At 45.9% G+C, this 7,125-nt stretch overlaps 1 pseudogene; it reads left to right on the top strand.

Moving 5' to 3' along the window:
• The first annotated feature begins 2,708 nt into the window (after positions 1-2,708).
• LOC122802989 lies at positions 2,709-2,788 on the top strand (annotated as a pseudogene).
• Positions 2,789-7,125: the final 4,337 nt, after the last annotated feature.

A 7,125-nucleotide genomic window follows, 5' to 3' on the forward strand; every position in this document is an offset into this window, starting at 1 on the left:
TTTTTTTTTTTTGTAGGAAATGTAAGTTTTTTTTTATGTCTGGTACAAGGTACAACATTGCTTAATTTGCAGTATATAACTGCTCATTCTTGGTGTATTCCGAGGCATTGGTGAAGAGAGCTACACTTACCAATGTATTGTTCAGTTTGTTAACTTTTATCCATGTTTGTTTGTTATACATTTTTTGTTAAATGTTAGTCCTTCTTATTCAAAGGTTGATCCACAGGAGGATCTGGATGAAATTCCACTCTGAAAACTCAGAAAACTTTGAGACAGTTTACAATAACCGGTCAACTAAGCAGCCTGTATTTGTGATGGGGGGATTGTACTTGGTAGAAACCCACATGTATAGAGCATATACTGTTCTGATTTAAAAAGTCTTTAGCAGAAGGTAACTGGTTGGATTTTATCTTTTGGTATCCACAGCTCAACACAGTTTTTTGAAATTTCTCTCTCCCACACCCATTCATGGTTTTGCATTCTTCCACTGACAAACACAAATGACATCACGTCTCATTTTTTTCCTCTCCACACAAGTTCTGAATCTTGTTGCTATTGTAATGCATGTCATTTGAAAGTGTGATTTTGATCCTTACTAAAACAGAACATTGAGGTTTTCCCATAGTCACCAGATCATAGCTCTGCCTGAGCTAGTTTTTGTTGGCCTGAATGGATAAAGCCATGACTATGATGCAGGTTACTAGTGTTTGATTAGCAGCTTTGGCATCTCTTGAAGCAGATATGGGTGAGATGAATGTTATGGCTAAGCTAGCTCACCTAATTTTGGAGGTAGGTATCTGGGCACACACTCTATGGTGGAATCCTCAGTGGAAACTGGAGGTTTTGCAGAACTGTAATCGAGGGATGCAAGGTCACTGATTTTATATGTGCAGAAGTGTGCATGCATATCAAACTGGCGTATTGCATACCAGTCTAACATTGTTGGCATGCATAGGGATGCTAGTGTTTAGTACCATACCCCAGTCCCTAGTATAGGAATGATGCCTCCCACTCGCTCAGGCTATAAACAGGTCTATAGAGGACTTCCTAGCAGAAGAGTGGAAACAAATAGCCCTGCCTATGTTGTATGACAGTTGTGCAAATAAGGACTTCAGAAGTGTCAGCACTTCAGGCCTTTCACATGAACGTGAAGACATTGGAAGCTGGAGGCTTACCTTAACTTTATAAGATGGTGGCTTTGATTGGTGACTAGTACAGGGATTGGCAAGTCAGAAGAATTTGTTGTGTGATCTTAGACCAGCGTCTCTCTGAATTAAAAGTAAAAAATTTGAAGACCAGGTGTCAAGTAAAGTCTCTTTCTACAGGGTCTGTCCCGTCATTAGACACCAGGCCTTTGCTCACAGTGTAATCTCGGGTTGTTGGTGATTGTGCTTACATCCATGATTTGCTGAGGAAAACAGGATAGGCGAGTGCCAATGTTTAGCAATGCTATGTAGAGACTTCTTTATCTAGATCAACTCTGAGGAGCAGAGCAGACTGGTCACAGACTGAAGGATTAGTGGTAGATATCTGACTGGGAAAGTCTGTTTGCCTTACCTCTCCCTCATGAGTTGAGTAAGTTTCACAGGTCAAAGTAGAAGCAACACTCTCAAATTCTCTTGCTCAAATTAGACCTAAGAGGGCACCCAAAGCATTGAATTTGCATGTGCTTTTTATGTTTGGTGGGATATCTCCCCTTATTTGTATGGGAGGCCACCCTTAACAGTCCTATTTTGATGCTAAAAAAAAGCTAGATGTGCACAAGCCATCCTGTGTATCAGATAGGGGAATGTTCTAAGTAATGTGATGATCTTGTTTGAGGTTGATAAAAAAAATAATGAGACATCGACCGGCGAAGATAATAGACATCATTCCCTGTGACTTTCCTACAGCTAACCTCTTTGGAGACCGGGTCAGAGTTATGATATTCGTGAGTTGTCATGAAGTATCTGTGCCTTCTTCCCAAAGAATATCATTTGTGTGGCCTGGAAGCATCTGGATTTGAGTCCTGCTCCTACAGACAAGGGTGATTCCTATGCAGACTCCTAGCAAAGTGAAATGACATCCTAACAGTATCTCTGGGCAAATTCCTATGTAAATTATTTAATATAACGTAATTCTCAAAAGACCATAGTGCCTGTCTGCTTTGCCACCCAATAAAAAGTCCAAAGGACTGAAAAGGGTAGACAATAGGTTGTTCTCCTGTGATAGCTTGGGTCTCCAGTCTAACTGATTGACTTGCCTATCCTAGATGTTCTTTGTGTTTCACTGTTGCAGTCATCACATTTGGGTTATCCCTGCCAGGGCAGCCCTTGGCCGGCCTGAATACTAGAGACTTAATATTTTTGCGTTGGTTGCTGTCGCTTGAGGACTGACATCAGATAGTCAGTGGTATAAAGGAAGGCTTCTGGCGCATTATTTCAGTCTTTCTTGCTGTGGAGCCCAAAGCAAAAGCAGTTTGCACGAGTGCCAGTCGGCCGCTACCTGAGTTTCGTTTCCGAATTGAAGTTGAAGTCTTTGAAAGCTTAAGTACCCTGTTGGGGATCCTTTTTTCTTTCACTAACCGATGTCAGAAAAAGTTAATTGTCTAGCCTGTGGAAAGCAAATACCACACCGGGACATCCACTCTTACTGTGTCACTTGTCTTGGCCCAGACCACGACGTCCCTCGTTAACGCCAGAACTGTTCATTGGGCCCTTATTGTAGCCATCTCTTCTTGGCCTTTTGGCTAAGATCAAGTGTAGTATCTGTTATCAGTTTACAGTCCTCGAATTCCAGTATATCGCTTCAGTAAGCCATCCAACAGCAGATCTTCTGAAAAAACATAAACATAAAGATAAAGACAGAGACAGACCGCACAGGACCAAACCTTCCGACAACACTTCCATTAAACTGGTCATCAGTCCTCCAGAACTCAGTGAGGTGCTTTCGCAGCCCCTGAATGCCCACTTCAGTTAATTTGCAGGCCGCTACCGAGACCCTTTCGGAGTCCGGTATGCCGCAGAACTCTTCTTCGTCTAAGGATCCTGTGGTCGTCTCTACCTTGGATGCTGCTGTGCAGACACTGGCTTCTGAGGAAGTCCTTCGCAGCACCAAATGACATAAACCGACGCCTTCTTTCACAGCTACCATTTTTTTGAAAACAGAGTTCCTGAGGCCCAGCGGTCAAACCACACCTAAGAAACCGACTACCCATTCTCAGGCGCCTGCTCCCTTGCCTCAGTCTCAAATGTTTAAAATGGCAGAAGACCTTATGCTGATTAGGGGAAGCCAATCCACTCCGTCAAAAAGGAAAAGAGATGTGTTTCCAGTAGTTTTGTCTGAACAAGAGTCAGATGAATCCGATGCATCTGACTATGAAGACATGCAGCCCCTCTCCACATAGGAGGATTCTGATGCAGAGGAATCCATTCCTTCAGCCTCTCCCCCAGAGGATTTTTACTTTGGGGAAACCCTGCATACCTTAAGGGAGCATTTCCAATGGGAGAGTCAAGACTTCCCACAGTCTAAAAAGAGACTCTGAGAGTTCCTGGACCTTCCACAACCCAGGCCCTTAGCCACCCCCCCCTCCCAGTCCTAGATGTGGTGGATGATGTCTTATTTGATTCCAGACGGCCTCCCTCCTGCTCCCAGAAAACCAGTCCAGTACTACAGAGTCTCTGATTCACACAAATATATTTTTAAAAATCCAACAGCTGACTCTGAGATCATTGCTCAAGGACCTAAAGGGATTATAGCATCCTTACCTAAGAATCACACCCCTTCAGACAGGGATTCCTGAGCACTGGACAGATGGGGTAAAAAGTACACACCTAAGCTACTGTTGCTATCAGGGCACTAAATTGTCAGTTCCATATGCTTAAGTATCAGCAACATACATTGGAACTCCTTAAACAAAAAAGTTCCTCCTTTCCTGCATGGGCAGAATCTAAAGATTTACAGGCCTTAATACATTCTGCTGGTCAGGTAACTAAACACTCTTTGCACTGTGGTTTTGACGCCCTAGAAGCGTCTTGCAGGGCAGCAGTCACTGGATCCGTCATTAGAAGACATGCATGGCTTAAGGAACAACCCCTGCCAGCCATGTCAAATTAAAATTGTTGGATGCACCCTTGCACAAAGATAACTTATTTGACACTAAAGCAGAAGAGGTCTTAAAAAAGATGGGGAAAAAAAGCAAAATCTGTGCAGACTGTTAAAGATTTCTTACAGGTCCAGCCTCCTAGGTTTAGCGGACATTTTCCCTCCAAGCACTGGTCCTTTCCTGCTCTGAGTAGACAGGACCAGCTTAGGCCCTGTGGAAACAGACCCCCTAGACAGCAGCCCCAGGGGTTGCAGAGATCTAAGCAGTGGACTACCTCCACTTCAAAACCAGGGAGCTCTAAGCCACCCTCTTATGGTAAGAACTCACAATGACTTGCTCTTTCCCAACCTCGCCTCTGCCCACCTTCACATACCCCTAGGAGGAAAACTCTCCTTTCACTCAAGCACCTAGGCCACCATTAGCAAGGACCAATGGGTTCTGAACAAATTCTCCTTCCACACCCTTCCAACCCCAAAAGGGTTCCCAGATCTACCACCAAATCTGTGGGCAGAGGCTCAAAAGCAAATCCATTCCCTGCTCTCCTTGGGGGTAGTAGAGCACGTTCCTGCAGAGCAGTTAGGCCAAGGCTTCTACTCCAGACTTTTTCCTGGTGCCCAGAAAAGAGGGCACCTGGTGCCCCATCCTCGATCTACCCATTTTAAACACCTTTCTGGTGATCCCAAAATTCAAAATACTCAGCCTCCAGCAGCTGCTACCCATGCTGTCCAAGGACACCTGGCTAGCCACCCTGGACCTAAAAGAGGCCTACCTCCACATGCCTACCTTCACATTCCTATCAGGGAGTCCTGCAGAAAATATCTCCGCTTCAGGGCAGGATCTCAACACTGTCAGTTCTCTGCACTTCCCTTTGGCTTATCTACTGCTCCCAGATTTTTCACAAAATGCCTGGCTCCGGCCATTGCCTTTTGCAGACAAAGAAATATGCAAATTTACCCCTACTTAGACGACTGCCTTATTCAGGCAGAGACAGCCAGGAAAAGCTGCTCAAAGGCCTGGCCTTTTGTAAAGCACCTACTAACCTCCCTAGGGTACACAATCAACTAAAAGAAATCCAAACGTACCCACCAAAAGGATAATCTTCCTTGGAGCAAGTCTGAACACAGCATCCCAGATTGCATGCCTTACACCAGCTTACATCTCTTAACTGGCCACCAGGCCCCAGCTTTCTGCAAGGAAAATCCTGCAAGCCCTGGGGTTCATGGCATCTTGCATACTCCTCATTCCATATGCCAGACTGCATATGAGGAAACTTCAATGGTACCTAAAGAGCCTTTGGTGTCAACACTCTCAAGATCTGGAAACTCTTCTGCCTATTATTCCTTGCCCGAGGAAGGAATTTCTTTGATGGGCAACAGCCTGCTCCCACAAAGGACTGCCCTTCTCCCCACACCTTGCTGCCCAGACCCTCACCACAAATGCTTGGGGTGCACACCTGAATGGCAGATGCATACAGGGCCAATGGAACCCACAGCAACTCCCCCTGCACATCAGTCAAAAAGAGATGATTGCTGTGCAGCAGGCCTTGATAGCTTTTATACCCTTTCTCTCTCTCCAGGGGTTCTCCTGATCAAAACAGACAACACCACTATGATGTGGTACATCAACAAGCAGGGAGGGACTCACTCCTACAGGCTGTGCAGGCTGGCCATGACCCTTTGGTTCACAGCTTCTTCCATGCAAAACACCTTCTTCCTATTAACTCAGAAATGGGGAACCCCGGAGATCGACCTCTTTGCCTCCCACACCAACCATCAGCTCGGCAAATTCTGCACCAGCGAGCATCACTGCATTGCTTGGAAAGTGGATGCCCTGTCCTTACCGTGGGTAAACTTCTCTGTCTATGACTTTCCTCCACTACCTGTCATTCCCAGGGTACTGCTCAAAATAAGGGAGGAAAACCAAGGACCATTGTCATAGCTCCAGACTGACCCAGACAACACTGGTACTCGATGTGCAGCCTGTCCCCGCTGCCTCCATTGAATCTTCCTCAGATTCCAAACCTCTTAACCCAGAGGGAAGGGGAATTCATGCACCCCCAATTGCAGACACTCAATTTGGCAGCTTGGCTTATACCCTAACCCCTGACCAGTCTGCCATCCACAGTAAACAGGTTCTGGATGGCCAGATGTCCTAGAACCAGAAAGTCTTATGCAGATAAATGGAAAAGGTTCTGCACCTGGATACAGGCTAAGGGAGCCAATATGTCTCAGCCCTCCATCCCGGATTACATAGCTGGCCTACTACACAGTGGTCTCTCTTTCTCCTTAATAAAAATGAATGCGTCTGCTATTTCTGCTCATTTTCCCATTGAGCAACCTCTTTTTTTCACATCCTCTGATTTAAACAGTTCCTCAGAGGGTACTAGCAACTTGAGACCCCCCCAGAAGGGCACCAACACCAGCTTGGGACCTTAACTTTGTCTTGGAAAAGCTCACCCTGCCCCCTTTTGAGCCAGCTTCTTCTGCAGAGCTAAAATTTCTCTCCTGGAAGACAGCCTTCCTCCTGGTCATCACTTCATCCAGAAGAGTTTGAGCTGCAAGCAGTCATGGCTGTGGAACCCTTCATCATCTTCCATGCAGACAGAGTATCCCTCAGAACTAATCCAGCCTTCATGTTGAGGTGGTGTCCAGTGTGGCTCTAAACAAATCCAGCCATTTACTCACCTTCTTTACTAACCCCCAAAACAAGGGGGAAAGGATTCTGCACTCTCTAGATGTGCACAAACCCCCAAAACAAGGGGGAAAAGATTATGCACACTCTAGATGTGCACAGACAGCTCAGATACTATCTGGACAGGACTAATCCCTTGAGAAGGTCTGATCAATTGCTGGTTAGCTTTGCTTCAGGGGCAGAAGGCAAAGCCATCTCCAAGCAAACCATTTCCAAATGGATAGCACACTGCATCCATTTCTGCTACAAACAGCATGGCAAGCCTCCCCCAAGGGGGTCAGGACACACTCCACCAGAGCAGCCTCCACCTCTGCAGCTTTCCTCAGAGGAGTCCCCACCAGGGACATCCT

Source organism: Protopterus annectens, chromosome 5.part0 (assembly GCF_019279795.1).
Source record: "Protopterus annectens isolate FY-2018-M chromosome 5.part0, PAN1.0, whole genome shotgun sequence".
Classification (NCBI taxonomy): domain Eukaryota; kingdom Metazoa; phylum Chordata; order Ceratodontiformes; family Protopteridae; genus Protopterus; species Protopterus annectens.